This window comes from Dasypus novemcinctus, chromosome 10 (genome assembly GCF_030445035.2).
Source record: "Dasypus novemcinctus isolate mDasNov1 chromosome 10, mDasNov1.1.hap2, whole genome shotgun sequence".
Lineage (NCBI taxonomy): Eukaryota > Metazoa > Chordata > Mammalia > Cingulata > Dasypodidae > Dasypus > Dasypus novemcinctus.
This window is the reverse complement of record NC_080682.1, coordinates 83,643,099-83,661,672: the sequence shown is the minus strand read 5'-3', so window position 1 is coordinate 83,661,672 and position 18,574 is coordinate 83,643,099. Positions and strand designations below refer to the sequence as shown.

At 42.6% G+C, this 18,574-nt stretch overlaps 1 protein-coding gene across 2 annotated transcripts in view; it reads right to left on the bottom strand.

Annotated features, from left to right (window-relative positions):
* Positions 1-18,574, bottom strand: part of IRAG1 (inositol 1,4,5-triphosphate receptor associated 1) — a 250,917-nt gene that overhangs the window by 143,071 nt on the left and 89,272 nt on the right. The gene's annotated exons all lie outside the window — the stretch shown is intronic.

Sequence of the window (18,574 nt, the reverse complement as noted above, 5' to 3'; positions counted from 1 at the left end):
CTGTGGTCTTAACACTGCAAAGTCTCAGTCTCCACACCTATAAAGTGGGAATAATTTAAGACCTAGCTCATGGGGCCATTAAGAGGATTAAATGACACAGGAAATAGTGCCAGCATCTCCTAAATGCTAGAGCAGCATGACTTTGCTTCCTGTCCCTTCTCAGTTACAGGCCAGAAAGGGCTGCCTCCCTCCGGCTGGTCCACACCATGCCAGTTCATGCTCTCTCCTTACCCACCTCAGGGGCAGTGCCCGCCTGGGGTCAAGACCATGGCACATCAGGCTCAGGGCAAGTCACCTGGGGGCTCCAGCCCCCTTTTGGAGTTAGAAGCAGCACAGATTAGCCCTGGGTAGGGTTGCCAGATAAAATATAGGATGCCTAGTTAAATTTGAATTACAGATAGAGAACACATAATTTTTTTAGTATAAGTATGCCCCCAAATGTTGCATGGGACATAATTGTACTGAAAAATTATCTGTTATTTATCTGAAATTAAAATTTAACTGGACATCCTGTATTTTCATTTGCTAAACCTGGCAACCCTCACCCTGGGCCTTCATTCCCACCCCAGGTAGCCTTCACCAGGCATGGCTGGCAGTGCTCGGGATTGGTGCTCCAAGGCCTGTGGCTTCAGTCCCTCCAGGTGACAGCTGCCTCGCTGTGCAGGGTGCATCCCCAACTCCTGGCCATGGGTCAGTCCCCCAGCTGTGACAGGCTTTATCCACTGAGCCTGGACACGGGGTCTCCTCACTGATCCCTTCCTCAGGCATCTCATTCCAAACTGTCTCCCTCCCCAGGTTCCAGGATGAGCTCCTCAAGGCCCTACCAGGCGACTGGTACCCCACACGGGGAGTGTCCCGTACTTAACTGGATTCCTAATAGTTTTCCATTCTGGCTACAAATGAGAATCCTCTGAAGAGCCTTAAAAATATTCATGCCCAGGCCCCACCCAGAGATTCTAATTCAATGGGTCTGGGTTGCAGCCCACGCATTCATAATTTTAGTAGTTTCCCAAGTGAGTCTGCTACGCAGCCAGGATCAGCACACACCCTAGGCAGAGGGGCTGTGAGGTTGCCAACAGCTGTCAGGTCACCTGGAGACATCCCTCCACTGGAGGAAGTGGAACTCTCTGAAGGCTTCCATGGGCATCTCCAAGAGCTCCCAGGGAAACGATCAGCTCCTCCCTGACTCTATCTTCCTCCCCACCCCACAGAGAATTCACCCCCGAAATAGGGACACTCAGGTATTCCCAGGTTGACCTCTTCCATCAAACCTCCCTCAGGCTCAGCAAGTCCTGGCTGGCCGCTTGCTGGGGCAGAGGTAGGGCTGCTGTAGGAGACACCTCAAGTGCACATTGGGCCCAAGGAGAGAGGGAGTTCACCAGCTGCTGAAGTCTTCCCACATGGCTAACCCCCTCACAGAAGAGCAGAGAAGGACATCCCTCAGGATGGAGAAGGAGAGCCAGAATTTTCCCCTGCAGACTCGTAAGACAGAAAGTGGGTTCCATGAGGGCAAGGATTGGTATTTGTTTTTCATTCACTGCTGGGTCTCCAGTGCCTAAAACTGCCCTGCACACAGAATGAATGGTCCACTCTACAATTTTCTTTAAAACTGGTCTATACATAACCTGTTTACTACATACGTGCATTCAAAGACCAGTGACTCATAATTGGGGAGCAGGGAGGGGAAACTGCCACTTTTCATGAAAGAGATTCACTATGGGAGTGGAGTGCATGCTCCCTGCTACATTAATAATTAACTGTAAATAATTATAGATGAAATCTGAGGAGACTGCTCTGAGCACTAGCCATGCTTTCTCTCAGGTGTCCACATCTATCTGCACATCTATCTGCAGGTATAGTAACTAGAAGGAATTTATCAAACTCTTTAGCAGCGTTTCTCAGGCTTCAGTGTGCATTAGAATTCTGGAGTAGCAAATTTCCCTGGGCCCATCTCCCAGAAATTCTAATTCGATGGATCTGCATTTGCATTTTAATCAAGGGACTCAGGTGACTTGCAGGCAGTTGGCCTAACCACCCCCCTTTGAGGAATGTTGCTCTAAAGGTTGAGCTCGTGAATTCAGCAGCAGTCATCACAGGGACAACTGGGAACCAGAGATCGAAGGGAACCGGGTATGTGTGTATATATACACAAACCCATTTTTTGAGTACTTACTGTATCTCAAGCACTCTATTAGATGCTTTACATAAAAATATGTATGTATCCTCACAAGTATCCTATGAAATTGAATCATTATGCCTTTCTTTTTAGAAGGAAACTGAAGCTTGAAAAGATAAAGATTTGCCCAATGTCCCACAGTCAGTAAGTAGTGCAGCTAAAATGTCACCATAGGTCCGTTGGGCCCTAAAGCTCTTTTTTCTGTACCATACTGCCTCCCCTTCAGTCAGGATTTCCTAAGCAGGGGTTTAGGGATGGCCTTCAGGAATCTCCTAGTCTCCTGAAATTGTGTGCAAAACATGGTGTCAGTTGTGTTTTTCCTGGATGGACGCCCGCAGCTTTCACCAGACTCACAAAGCTATCACCAAAATAATATTTTTAATCACTGCATTAACACAAGCATTTCATAAAGCACATTGCTGGTGGGTGGGTAAAATAGAACAATCTCTAAGGACAATTTAGCTCTATCAAAATTTTGAGGCACATATCTTTTAACTCAATTCCACTTCTAGGAACTTATTCCACAAACCTACACCCACACTTGAGAAATGATAGATGAACAAGATTCTTCATTGCATCATTATTTATAAAAGCAAAAGATTTGGAAACAACATAAATGTCCATCAATTGTGGGGCATAGAAGAGCATGGGGTTCAGATATAACAAAGAATGAGGAGGCTCTTTGTATCCTGATATGAAAAGCCTGTAAGATGTGTTGCCAAGTGAAAAAAAGTAATAACAGTGACTATCAAATGCTACCATGAGTGAAAAAATATATATACTTATATACATATATATACAAATATATTCATATACACACACTCACAGATACATATGTATGTGCACACAATCTCACTAAAATTAGCACAAGAAATGAATAACTTAATATATCATCTATGGGGAGCAGAACCAAATAGCTGGGAAAGAGACCATCCATGTTTGCCTTATTTATACATTTGAAACTTTGAACCATATGAATGAATCATGTTGACATTTTAAAAATAATGATAAAACAAAAGCAATGCTGTGAATAGGGATTTAATCAATTTGTTTCCCAGCACTGTCTCTTCCAAGTATTGAAGAATGTTGGCATGAACCTGACTAAAGGGCTTTTTATTTTTATTTTTGAAATAACTACATACACAACAGAAAGTCACAAAAACAGTATAAAGACCCCCATGTACTCTTCACCCCGTTTCCCCCAATGGTGACATCTTATATACTGACATACAATATCAAAGCCACGAAATTGACATTGATACATTACTGTTAACTGGACTAGAGATCTTATGCTAAAGGTTATTAAAACAAAATACAAAAAATCTTCCCACAGCTCATTCATTCATTGATTCAAAAAAAAAAATGTTTATTGAGCGTTGGCTGATAGGGATGTGTTAGGAGCACCTCAGACCCAGCCTCAGAACTGTCCCTGCCCTCATGGTGCATAGCCTAGCACCATGAGGGCAGGGACTCAGGATACCATTCCTACTTCAGCAGGAATGTGTCCCTTTGCTGTCCTAGTCACTGAGCTTCACAGCTTGCCTGAAAGCTGACTTTTAATCCTTAAAAGAGCATGAGCAATTACTCAAGCTATATTTATCTTCATTCCTGGAGCCACACAGGGATTTGGCCTCACTGTACCAAAATCTCCAGTTCATCACTCATTTCCATCAGAGACAGTCATGTGTCCTCAGCAGAAAAGCAGTGGGCCAGCGGAGGCATACTGGCACACAGCTCAGGGAGGCTCCCCACTGGCCATTTGACCCAAAGCCAGGGAAAAAGTCTAAAAGTCCTAGGCAAAAAGCACATCCTGGGACAAAGGAAAGCTAAGTGAGAGAAGCAGCTTCCTGCCAAGAGCACTGCTGGCTCTGGGACTGGTTGCTGGGATGACCTCACTGAAGTTTTGACTTCCCTGTCTCTTTTAAACTCAGGAACTCTGTGATATGCCCAGCACTTAGTAGGTCCTGGATAAGGAAGTGAACAAATAAATGATGAAATCAGCAGAAATTGCTTCTGGACAATGATGATAGCTGTCATTTACTGAACATGGTGCCAGGCATCGTGCCGGCCACTTGACCTACATGGTCTTGTTCAATCCTCAACAAATCCATGAGATGTTGGGCTCCTCCATGACAAAGATGCAGAAACTAAGACTTGGAGAGGTCAAGGAGCTCACCGTGTCTCCCAGTTTACAGACCTGGGTCTTTCTGACTCAAGAGTCCCTGGGTGTCTGGTTCAAGATGGGAACACGTGCTATCTACTCTCCCTCCTATGATCCCATTAAAATGATAGCAAAGGACTCTTTAAAAAAAGGAATCAACCTTGGCCAGGGAGAACAGGAGGGAACCATGAGTGAACACATTTCTGGAAGATGGCAAGAGGACAGAGGAGCAGTGCCTGAAGAAGCAGGGAGAAGGAGGCCTCAGCCTAGGCCAAGATGACACACAAGGAAAGACTTGTCCACCTTGATCCCCCTGAGAGCTCTGGACTTGGAAAGCCAGATACGAGAAAGACAAAAATGAGATAGGGAGCCAAAGAGAGTGGGAGTGATTGAAAGTCTATGGACAAAAGCCAGAGAAGCAAGAAGCCGAAATTAACAGAACCCAGAAGAGAAGGGAGAGACCAGCAGATGCTGCCATCTGCCTTGCCATGCGACAGAGGAGACCAGGATCACCAGCTGCTAGTCTTCAGGATAAAAATATTGCCTTGATGATGCCTTGATTTGGATATTTTCTTGGTCTCAACCAGAAGTGAATAAATTCCTATTGTTTAAACCAACCCATTTCATGGTATTGCTTTGAGCAAAACTAAAACCGAAACACCAGGTATGAGGAGTTACTTTAATTACATGTATCTGACAACTAATTTTTATTTAAAAATTCCTATTAATAAGGAAAAGATACTCAACCCAATAGAAAAATAAGAGAAATACTCTAAAAAGGCACTCCATACATGCAAAATAAGATACCAAATATCCAAGCATAAAAAAAGTTGAACATCATTAATCATTAAGGAAATGCAAATTAAATTTAAAATTTAATCAACAACTAGGGGAGTGGGTGTAGCTCAGTGGTTGAGCACCTGGTTCGCATGTATGAGGTTCCAGATTCAGCAATCTCTGGTACCTCCTTAAAAAAAAAAAAAGTCTAGTGGGACTAAAGAACAAAACTAAGTGACTTTTGTACAAAGCATTTAGACTAGATGCCCTCAGGCTAAAGTGAAAAAGAACTATAAACAAATATTGAATAGATATCTTTTTCATCAATACATGGGTTAACAATTCTGAAAACACTTCCTGTACATTCTAAGAATGAGCAAATTAGTAATTATATTGTGTGTAATGAGAACCAAGTTTCTGACTTTTGGAGAAGGAAGTCACAAATATGGAAAGGGGGGTGGGGATAAACCACGCAGTGTTGTATTGGGATTTTAGGTATTAGAGTGAATTAGATAGAAGATAGATGATAGACAGACTAGACAGAGAGATAGATAGATATAGATGCATGTGGGTGTGGTGTGGATATGTAAACATACATATTTACACAAATATTTATATTTATGTACATGCATACATGTATGTGTGTGCATATAAACATATACCTATTTTTTTGTTTTGTCATCTGAAAGGGCCTGGAAGTAAAGATGCTCCAGCAGCAATGAACACAATTATTCCCCAGATCTTGGTTTATAAATACCATTTTCCAATAAAAGGAACCAGAATTCCTTGGAGAAATGGGTCATTCTAGGTCTAGGACAGGGAAAGTATGAGTAAGTACAAATGAGACTGCATCACCTTATTGAGCCAGGAAGTGCATCCAGAATAAAGGAGGAAAGATCTATTGTGGCAATGGCTGCTCAACCTTGTGGCCACACTACAAGCCATTGAATTTTAGACTTTGGATTAATTATTGTGCATGTGAATTGTATCTCAACAATGCTGTAATTTAAAAAATTATAACAGGACAATTAGATACAAATAAAACTCTAATATAGGATTTAAAAAAAAAAAAGAATAAAGGAGGAGGCGGCGGACTTGGCCCAGTAGTTAGGGCGTCCGCCTACCACATGGGAGGTCCGCAGTTCAAACCCCGGGCCTCCTTGACCCGTGTGGAGCTGGCCCATGCGCAGTGCTGATGCGCGCAAGGAGTGCCCTGCCACACAGGGGTGTCCCCCGTGTAGGGGAGCCCCACGTGCAAGGAGTGCGCCCCATAAGGAGAGCCGCCCAGCGTGAAAGAAAGTGCAGCCTGTCCAGGAAGGGTGCTGCACACACAGAGAGCTGACACAACAAGATGATGCAACAAAGAGAAACACAGATTCCCGTGCCACTGACAACAACAGAAGTGGACAAAGAAGACACAGCAAATAGACACAGAGAACAGACAACCAGGGTGTGGGGGCGGGGGGGAAGGGGAGAGAAATAAATAAATAAATCTTTAAAAAAAAAGAATAAAGGAGGGAAGCAGATGTGGCTCAAGTAGTTGGGCGCCCACCTACCATATGGGAGGTCCTGGGTTTGGTTCCCAGTGTCTCCGAAAGAAGATGAGCAAGACAGTAAACTGACGTGACTGGCTGGTATGGTGAGATGATGCAATGAGGAAACACATGAGGAAATACAATGAGAGACACAACAGGCAGGGAGTGAATGTGGTTCAAGTGACTGGGTGCCTCCCTCCCACATGGGAGGTCCCAGGTTCAATTCCGAGTGCCTCCTAAAAAAAAAGAAGAAGAAAATAAGCACACAACAAACAGAGAGCAGATAGTGAGTGCAAACAACAAGGAGGGGAGAGATAAAATAAAGCAAATCTTAAAAAATCAAAAATAATAAAGGAGACATGTCAAAGGATACAGAAGCAACTTGAAGGGCTCCCACTGGCCAAATATGAGCATCAAAATTACTAATAGGGGAGCAGGTGTAGCTCAATGGTTTGCATGCCTGCTTCCCTTGTATGAGGTCCTGGGTTCAATCCCCAGTACTTCCTAAAAAAAAAATTACGAATAATAGTAAAGGATTATAACTCATTAGATAAAATAAGTATCCATGAGTCCATGATTATATAAACAAACAAACGGAAAAGAGAGTGTTCTTTTTTACAATAAAATGCCAGCCAATAAATGTGGAAGAATGATGGAATTAGAAATTCACCTTTTAATCATCCTATTAATAGTTGATTCAGGCAAAAATTATCAATGAATGTTAAAAGACATGGTTGAAAGTTTAAGGAGTAAGAGGATATATTTATATCATCTCAAAGTATCTCCTCACAAGATGCTTATTAATTGGAAAAGAGGAAGTAATAATTTCATACTGGAGAAACCTGAGCAGAGTGAACAAAATTAATATCGTAAGTAATGGAACATAGTGACAGCATGTACCTTCTGATAGGATGCAATGAGAATTCAGCATCACTTCTGTGATGTTCCTGCCAAACATGCAATATCTGAATCGAATTATGAGGAAACAGGCAAATACAAACCCAACAAAATAACTGGCCTATACTCTTCAAAAATGTCAATGTCATTAAAGACAAACAAAGACCAAGGAATTATTCCATGAAAAGACATGACTACTGAAGGCAACGAACGACTGAGGTTTTCTTTTGCTCTAAAAGACAATGGCAATATCCATATATAAAGCAAATGTAGCAAAATGCCAACATTTGGGGGATGTGGGCTTAGGATGCACAGTAATTCTTTGTAATATTCTTGAAATTTTTCTGTTAAGTCTGACATTCTGGAATAAAAGGGGGGGGTTGGCATTTCTCAGACAAATTTTAATATTGTCACTTAAAATCTACAGACAGAAAAAGTTAATCTTCCCTCTCCTCTCCCTCTCTCCTCTAACCCTGCTTGCATTAGCCAGTTTGCAATCAAGTATTTGTTCTCACAACCAAAAACATTAGCAACAGAGCATTCTTCTCCAAGGAAACTGAAAAGGCTGGGATAAATTAAACTAGCTACAACGGAAGCTGCTCTTACCTCCCAGACAAAACTCTCTACATTCTGAAATTGAGTGGGGATGGGACAAAATAGAGTCTTGCTGGAAGCCCACCCTCATTCTCTAAAGCAGAGGTTCTTAACATTAGTTATATATTAGACTCAGTTGGAGGAGGTTTTAAATCCATTAGTGTCCAGGCCCCGCTCCTAGACATTCTGTCTTAATTGATTCGGGCTGGGGTCCTAGGCATCTGTCCTTTACTAAAACTTCCCAGGTGATTCTAATGCCCAGGACTGAGAACCACTGCTCTAAAGCACTGGTTCTCAAATTTGGTGGAACATTGGAATCACCTGGGGAATTTTTTATTTTTATTTTATTTTTTTAGTTTAAAAAAACTTCTACCTTATTTTGTACATTTAGTAATTGAAAATATGAGCAACAATTAAAAAATAAAAAGAAACAGTTGAATAAAAAGATACATTTCTTAATTGAGTATACTGGATACATATAAAATTTTTAAAAATTTTACAGTATGTTACACAATCTATTTGGTACACAGAAATGCAATCATACAGTATTTGTCCCCATGTGTCTGACTTGCTTCACTTAACATAATGTCCTTCAGGTTCATCCATATTGTCATACACTTTATGACTTCATTTCTTCTTGCAGCTGCATAATATTCCATCATGTGAATACACCCCAGTTTGTTTATCCATTCATTGGTTGATAGACACCTGGGTATTTCCAACTTTTGGCAATAGTGAAAAATGCCACTATGAACATTGGTGTGGAGATGTCTGTTTGTGTCACTGCTCTCAGTTCTTCTGGGTATGTACCCAGTAGTGGTATTGCAGGGTCACGTGGCAATTGTGTATTAAGCTTCTTTTGGAACTGCTGAACAGTCCTCCACAATGGTTTTACCATTCTTCATTCCCACCAACAGTGAATAAGTGTTCCTATCTCTCCACATCCTCGCCAACACTTGTAGTTCTGTCTTTTTAATAGTTCTGATAGGTGTGAAGTGATATTTCATAGTAGTTTTGATTTGCATTTCCCTAATCATTAGTGATGTGTAGCATTTTTTCATGTAGTTTTTTTTTTTTTTTTTTTGCAATTTGTATTTCTTCTTTGGACAACTGTCTATTCAAGTCTTTTGCCCATTTTTTAATTGGGTCGTTTGTCTTTTTATTGTTGAGTTGTAACATCTCTTTTTAGATCATGGATTTTTTTTTTTAAGATTTGTTTTTATTTCTTTCTCTCCCTTCCCCCCCCCACTCCAGTTGTCTGTTCTGTGTGTCCATTTGCTGCGTGTTCTTCTTTTGTCCACTTTTTAAAAAAATTATTCATTTATTTTGAATGTTACATTAAAAAAGTGAGGTCCCCATATACCCCCCCAACCCCCTCAACCCACTCCTCCCATAACCACAACCTCCTCCATCATCATGGGACATTCATTGCATTTGGTGAATACATCACTGAGCACTGCTGTACCACATGGTCAATGGTCCACATTACAGTTTACACTCTCCCCCAGTTCACCCAGTGGGCCATGGGAGGACATACAATGTCCAGTAACTGTCCCTGCAGCACCACCCAGGACACCTCCAAGTCCTGAAAATGTCCCCACATCACATCTCTTCTCCCCATTCCCACCCTCAGTATCTACCATGGCCACTTTCTCCATCTCAGTGCTACATTTACTTCCATTATTAATCACATTAGTTCCAGAATAGAGTATCAGTAAATTCACTTTAATCTATACTCCATTCCTCCATTCTGTGGACCCTGGGATGGTTATGTCCCACCTCTGTATCGAGAGGGTGCTTCGATTCCACTTGGATGATGGATGCAATTCTCTTGTTTGAAGTTGTAGGCACTCTTGGCTCCCATGGGGAGTTTTTTAAACCACAGTAGCCTGGGCTCTGCCTCCAGAAATTTTGCTTTAGTTCATATGGACTGTAACCCAGGCCGTGAGATTTTAAAACAAACAAACAGCAAAGTTTAAAAACCTCAGCAAAGCTAGCCATTCAACTAGCTGACCTGTAGTTAGCCTTGATTTTTAGCCCACTCAGAGCTGATGATTTACTTCCCTACTGCCTCACTCTTATACAGGCATCAAGGATGACCAGATAGTTAAGGAAAGCCCATGAAAGGGGGAAAAACAAAAAATATCATAGTCTGCCTGGAAATATCTTCCCCTAGATATCCACAGAGCTCATTGCCTCACCTCCCTCCAGTTGCTCTCCAATGCCTCCTTCTCACTGAGGCCTTCCTTGATCATTCTATTTAAAATTGTAAATCCCCATCCCTGCCTCAGACAGTCCCTATCAAGCTTTTCTATTTTTCTTTTCTTCACAGCATCTATCACCATCTGACAAATTTCATGTTTTATTTATTTATTGTTCCTCTCTTCCATACCCTCCCTTATGTGAACTTCATGAGGTCAGGGATTTATGTTTATTTTGCTCATCACTCTTTCCCCCATATCTAGAATAGTCCCTGGACATATTAGGCCCTCAAAAAATATAGAATGAATGAGCAAAAAACATGACCATGGAGTAAACACAAGGAAACAAAAGACAATTTTAAAAGTAATTCTAACTAGTATCCACAAAAATATTTTTAAAATGTTGTGATCATAAAACAAGAACAGGATGCTATGAAAAAGAAACAGAGAATAACAAAGAACTCTTGGAAATTAAAATATTATTGCTATAGAACTAACAGATAAAGAAATAGATGACATAAGAAACAAGAGGGGAAATGGACTTGGCCCAGCAGTTAGGGCATCTGCCTACCACATGGGAGGTCCGCGGTTCAAACCCCGGGCCTCCTTGACCTGTGTGGAGCTGGCCCATGCACAGTGCTGATGCGTGCAAGGAGTGCCGTGCCACGCAGAGGTGTTCCCCACGTAAGGGAGCCCCACACGCAAGGAGTGCGCCCAGAAGGAGAGCCACACCCAGCACAAAAGAAAGTGCAGCCTGCCCAGGAATGGCACCGCCCACACTTTCCGTGCCACTGACGACAACAGAAGTGGACAAAGAAACAAGACACAGCAAATAGACACTGAGAACAGACAACGGGGGAGGGGAAGAATTAAATAAATAAATAAATCTTTAAAAAAAAAAAAGAAACAAGAGGCATAGAGAACCAAACCATGGAGGTCAAACCAAAGGAAATTCCAGAAAAAAAGGAACAGAGAAAACAGGGAAAGGAATTTTCAAAGAAATAATGGAAATGTTCCCAGGGCCAAAGGATATTCATCTATAGAATGAAAGTATCTACTAGATGCCTGCGGCAGTTTGATATCATTTAAGAATTCCAAAGAGAGATATTTGATTATGTTTGTAAAGTGGTCTGTTCCTCTGGGTATGATAACCCTTTGATCATATTAGGTTCAGCTGCAATGTCTGATTCAATTATGTTAAGGTTAGAACTTTGATCCAACACATCATTAGAGTGTGACTCAGCATTGAGTCCCAGCCCCCTTGGGCTGATAAAATAGACTCCCACATGGAAGTAGACACACAAAAGCAGATATGCAGGAAGAGACAGGGCTCCATAGATATGGCCCTAGTATGAACCTAAGAGAGATAAGCTTGATATTCTACAGCAGACCTTGTGAAGAGAACAGAGCACCTGACAGGAAAGAAACAAGCCCCAAGGAGAAATGAGCCTTATGCCAGCCTACAGCTGAGATGGGTAGAAGCTGGGACCATGGAGCCCTAAGAGGAAGGAAGAAGGTAGAACCCTCACAGGCATCACCCACCATCTTTCATCAACACATGGCAACAGACTTTGGATGAAGAAGTATCTCTTTTGGTACCTTGAGTTGGACTCTGTAGGGTCTGGTAATTGTAGGCTTCTACCCCAAATAAATACCCTTTATAAAAGTTAACTGATTTCTGGTACTTTTCATTGGCACCCCTTGGGCTGACTAATACAATGCCCAACACACACACACAAAGGGTAAAAGGCCCACACATGGACATAGCATTGTGAAATTTAGACCATTAGGACATAAAGAAGAAACTAAAAACTTCTTAGAGAAGAAGGCAAAAAAAGGCAGGCCACCTACTTTTTTAGCATAAGTAAGTTCCTGTCATGTCTGTTGTAGTATAAACCAGTGGATAAAGTCTAAATCTTATAAATTATTTATATTACTTAGTTACAATAGTATTCATATGAAGAGGTAGTTAAAGGGATTCCCTCCTGCAGCAGAACTTGGGGTAGGGAAAGGCAGGACTGTTAATTATGAGACTTTCTCTTCTATTTGATTCTTTGAAAATTTGTGCAGAGGTATTTACTTTGATTTTAAAATTATTTTTAAAATGCAAATGAAAAACAGAAGTCCCTGGGTGCTCTTTCCACTGGAAGGAGGCCCAGGAGTGGGCTGGGGTGAGACAAGGGGACATGGCACCATGACTATACTTCAAGTCAATCCTGAAGAAAATAACTAGTGGAAAACTTGTCACCCACTTTCTCCACTCTGCCTAGAGAGCATGACTTACCTGCTTGTTCCAAGGATGTGCACAGGGCATATACCTTGTGCCTGGGCCTGTGCTAGGCAGTGAGGTTACAAAGGTAAGATATGACCCCTACCATTGAGGAGCTTATGGCATAAGACTCAAACAAGTAAGTAACTTATAGGATAAAAGGCATGTGAGAATGGTGCACTGTGCTTCAGGATGCTTACATGAGATGATGTTAGTAAAACTATTCTATAAGAAAGAATGTGATCAGAGCCATGGATGGGCTAGGGTTGGGTGTCATTAAACTTGAACCAAGTGCTGCACAAGTTTGAAAAGAAAGAAGTAGAGATGTTAGGGAAGGCTTGCTCTTTTGAATAGTTGACATTTGAGGCTCCCATGAGTCTAAACCAGTCAAGGTTTTAAAAAGGGGAGAGAGGGTCAGAGAGGGTGTTCCAAGAGGAAGAAGTGATATGGGCCAAGGTATGGCAGTGGGATGGTATTCAGGAATGCAGTGGCAGGGGTTCTGTCATAGGGCAGAGCTGAGTAGATCAGATTGTGAAGGAGCCTTTAACCCCAGGCTTAAGAGTTTAGACTTACCTCCACAAGGGCTATATAACCCAGGAAATTTCTAAGCAAGGAACAGTCTATGATGACAGTTGAGCTTTGGGAAGATTGCTCTGGGGCAGTGAGCAGGGTAAATTGTGTGGGACAAGACTAGACACAGGAGGACCACTCAGGGAATTATTGCAAAACTTCCTGGAAAGAGAGCCAGACAGACTCTGAAGAATTATGGAAAAATGAACTAACTTCTCCAGTTTCCTATTCTTCAAAGTGGATGTTACTGGGGATTGTCTTAAAAATAGGTAACAATTATTATGGTCCAGGCACTTGTGGTTGGTACTAATGGTGGTCTTGCTGGAACTGGGTTCTGGAGGTTGCCATGATCAGTTTCCAGATCACGGGGAGGATCAAAAATCCTAAGGATGGGAAGCGGATGTGGCTCAAATGATTGGGCTTCTGTCTACCATAAGGGAGGACCCAGGTTCAATTCCTTGCGCCTCCTGGTAAAAGGTGTGCCCATGTGGCAAGCCAGTGCTCACAGAGTGAACCACACAGCAAGATGATGACACAACAAAAAGAGAGACAAAGGGGAGAGTCAAGGTGAAATGCAACAGAAACCAGGAATTGAGGTGGTGCAAGTGACAGAGAACCTCTCTCCACATCAGAGGTCCCCAGGATTGAAACCTGGTGAATCCTAGAGGAGGAAAAGAAAAATTAAGAAATGAGAAGAGAATACAAAAAGAGAAATAGATACAGACGATCACACAGCAAATGGACACAGACAACAAAAACAGCAGGGTTGTGGGGAGGGGGAGAAAAATTTTTTTTTTAAATCCTGAGGAACAGATCAGTTGGGGTGATGGTGGTGGTGGGGGGCAGGTGTAGGGGGCAGTCAGGGATCTCAGGAAAGCAACTATTTACCAACTGGCAGGAAGGTACCCCAATATTTTAATAATGCATGGCAATAGCAGGGTGGCCAGCCTGAACATTAGCCTGAGGTTCCAGAAATACCCTAAAACATGAGACTTCCCCAAGAGAGAAGAAGATGGATGTCCAGGTCAGGCATGTGAGTGTATAATGGGGTCATTTTTTGAGATGGGGAAGCCTTGGGAAAGCAAGCTGTAGGAAAAGAATGGTGGACTCTTGAGTTCCATTTTAGACACGTTAAATTTTAGATGACTGTGAAACATCCAAGTGGAGATGCCACATGGATAGTCAAACTTAGACACGTGGAGCTCTGCACAAAAGTGGTGACAGCAATGATGAAGGTGGACAGAGGAGAGATGGACTCAATAAACCTGTGACCAAACTGCAAATGGAGAATGGGGAGAAGAGATCAGGGGATTTCAAAGTTTTGATCCCTGGACAGATAGGGAGGATATTAATGTTACAGAGAAGTTCATTGGTTAAGGAAGATATGAGTTCATTTTAAAATGCTGGTGGGAGGACTAGATGGAGATGCCAAGCAGATGGCCAGAAATAGAGGACTGCAAGGATTGTTGCTTGAGAGAGGCCCAAATTGGAGATACAGATCTCTGGGAGAGCTTTTAAGTCACAAAACTTTGTGATCCGATTAAGGTGAGGGAGTACAGAAACAAAAAATCTAAGAGCAGAACTGCAGGGCAAGAAAATACATAAAGGGTTGGAAAGAGAAGAAAGAGGGAAATCAATAAGGAAGACCAAAAAAATGAAGAGATAGGGGGGAAAAAATGGGGAGAAGCAGGAAGCTGGTATCAGTACATGGAAGGAAGGAGGCAGTGGCAGGCATAAGGAACTGGCCAAAAACATCCAATCCTGCAGGAGATCCATGGAGGAAGGATTGTGAACCAGCTATTGGACTTTTGAGAGAGCCATGCCAGTAGACCAATGGGTCAGAAACCATTCTGCAGAGGGTAGTTTTGGAGATTTGGTGAGGTCTTGGATGTGAAGGCAGTGAGGTCCAAGTCTTCATTCACTCAGCCATCATGTGTTGAGAGCAGTGTATAGGAAGAGGGAGGGAGGATGTAGATAAGGATGGACTAGGATAACAGGGTGATCTTAGAAACCCTTGAGGTGGAAGTCAGGGAAGGATTTGAGAGAAGGCAGCACTGCTCTTTGAAGAGTCTGGATGAGTTCATCCCCTACTCTGGGCTCCCCTGTATCCTGGGTTCACACATATCTATTAGAGCAGGGGTTCTTTTTTTTTTTTTTTTTTTTTTTTAATTTTTTTATTTTTTATTGACTTTGTAATAATATTACATTAAAAATATATATGTGAGGTCCCATTCAACCCCACCCCCCCACCCTCCCTCTCCCCCCCCCCCCAACAACACTCGTTCTCATCATCATGACACATCCATTGGATTTGGTAAGTACATCTTTGGGCACCTCTGCACCTCATATACATTGGTTCACATCATGGCCCATACTCTCCTCTATTCCATCATGTAGGCCCTGTGAGGATTTACAATGTCCGGTGATTACCTCTGAAGCACCATCCAGGGCAGCTCCATGTCCCGAAGACGCCTCCACCTCTCATCTCTTCCTGCCTTTCCCCATACCCTTTGTCCATTATGTCCACTTTTCCCAATCCAATGCCACCTCTTCTATGTGGACACTGGATTGGTTGTGTCCATTGCACCTTTATGTCAAGAGGAGGCTCAGATTCCACCTGGATGCTGGATGCAATCCTCCCATTTTCAGTTGTAATCACTCTAGGCTCCATGGTGTGGTGGTTGTCCTTCTTCACCTCCATCTTAGCTGAGTGTGGTAAGTCCAATAAATCAGATTGTAGGTGCTGGAGTCTGTTGAGGCTCAGGATCTGGCTATCACATTGTCAGTCCAGAGATTCAAATCCCCTAAATATATCTTAAACCCCAACATTAACTGCACCTCCAGCACATTAGCATGAAAGTCTTATGAAGGGAGATCCCATCTGAGTCCAGATTCATCACACATAAACACCATTTCCAAAGAGGGGCCATCTGCCCTGGTAGTTAACCCCATCGGCCATGACCATAACTCCCATGGGTCTCTTTAGCCCTCAAAGGAACCAATATCTGGGGGTTGTATCTGCTTTATCTGTCTCTCTGACTCTGCTCAGTTGTGCATGAGGGCAAACCTTCTGCCAGCCTCCAGACTCTTTTTTAGAAACTCGTAGCCATATAAACTCATTTCTCCTTTCCATTTCCCCCTTACTTTAGGTCAAACAGCATTTTAAAGTCATGGTATTTTATGTAGACATGGATATTCTGCTGATCCACATTGAACCTTCCGTATAAGGTCATTTTCCAGTTGCATCATCAGTTGGTAGTGGATAGTGGTCCCTCGTTGCCAGGGAGGCTCATCCCCGGGTGTCATGTCCCACGCTGGGGGGAAGGCATTGCATTTACATGCTGAGTTTGGCTTCGAGACTGGCCACATTTGAGTAACATGAAGGCTGACAGAAGGAAATTCCCAGGCACAAAGTTGCTCTAGGCCTTGTTATTATTTTGGGTTTATCAGCTCACAAGCATAGTCATTAGTATCAGGGGCTCACTGTTGAACCCTCACTCCCTCCCGGTCCCCACTACTGTACCTGGGAGACTGTCGCTGCTCCCCTAGGGACCACGACAGAGCACCACTGGCCAGGAACCCAGTACCCCCCCTACTGTGGTTTTTAATTGTTGCCACTATGAGTATATCCAAACATTACCATGCACCCTGGACATATGTTCTGTACAGCTCCCTGTCAGTCATATATCACCTGTCATTGGTATCCCATACCAGTATCCCTCCATTGCCATTGTTGAAACACTCTGTGATCCAGAACTCCCCGAAATTTGAAGCCCAATATAATGTCATGGTCCCTTACTAGGGAATGGCATATAGCGATGAGTTTAAAGGATAGATAAAGAACTTGGATAAAGTTAGATAAAGAACTTAGATAAAGAATGTTGACTTGAAAAAATTCCACATCCTATTTTTTTCTTTTTTTTTTTTTTTTTTTTCCCCCCCCCCCTAATTATTCAGCTTTTCTTCACAGGAGTCCTAGACCACAGCAATGTATATATATAATATACAGCACTCCCACACATCCACCAGAAAACCTTTTCCCTTCCACAGTGATACTCTTACGCCCTATTCATATCATATTTACTTAAAGTGATGTACAGAGTCTGAGACATTAGCTTTCTAACAAGGTGACATCTGTGTTTACATTATGGTGCATACTTTAGGATACACAGTTCTTTACATTTTTAGTTATCCTATGTTTTACATTATGGTTTACATTATCAGTCTGTCATCTCCTATATGTTATGGTGTAATATTACATGTTTTATATCCATCCTTGTGTACTCTCAAGAAACTCCTCTCTTACCCCCCATTTACTTTGGTTCCACACATTTAACGTCCATTTTCCCTTCCACCTTGGTGCCCTCAGTGATAGCCAACCTCCATTTCCTGAGGAGCCACTTCCAGAGATAGATGGAATAGTGTTCAGGGCCTAACTTGCTCAACTGCCCCAATGCCCTGGGAGCCACCCTTTCTCTCGAGGGATACAGTTCCCTCTATTGGATGGCATTAGTCCTCCCCAGGATGTGGGTCCACCCCCACTCTCACTACTTGGGTTTCTACCCCATGGTGTCACCCACTCTGGCAGAATGAGCATTTAGACATTCCCCAGGAGCCCGTCCTGCATCAGACCCTCCCCTCCGAGCATTCTAAACAGGTAACCCTCTTTATTATATTTTGATATGATTTTCTCGGCATTTTACTCTCCACCAACACCTGACCCTCTCCTGGTTCGTATGCTACCCCTCCCTCCCCCCACTTTTGGGCAACGTTACCCACCCGTCCCTCCCCAGCCACCCTCAAACCCGCAAAGCCCCAAGCAAAGGCAACCCCTTGCCCCCCTTTTATCTCTTCTTTGTGTTCATACTTACCACCATCTCGTCTTAAATTCCACCCCTGCAGACATCGGCTCATATCCTTCCTCCACCCTCCGATTTCCTGCAAGCCTATCGTTCAGTCTCTAGAGCAGGGGTTCTTAACCTTTTTTGTTCCACAGACCACTTTGCCAGTCAGGTGAAATGAATACTATTGTAATTTATTTATTGCATACATTCTTAAGTGAAGGAAATGCTAGATTTCAGTTAGAAGTCAAAGAAAATAAAGATAATAAGTTGATTTTTTTTCAATTCAAGCTCACAGACCCCCTGAAATCTTTCCATGGACCCCTGGTTAAGAACCTCTGCATTAGAGCAAAACTTTCCATGGCTCACATAAAAAATGATATATGTACGACACATAGTAAAAAAAAAAAAAAAAAAAAAAAATCAACGCTATTCAAGGCTATAGGTGGTCAGTTAAGGGTTCTGGTGGCCCCAGACCCCACCAAAACACACCAAGGGTCAGGAGCAAGTTCATCCAGACCTCACAGAAGCAGAAAGATATCAGGAACTGAGG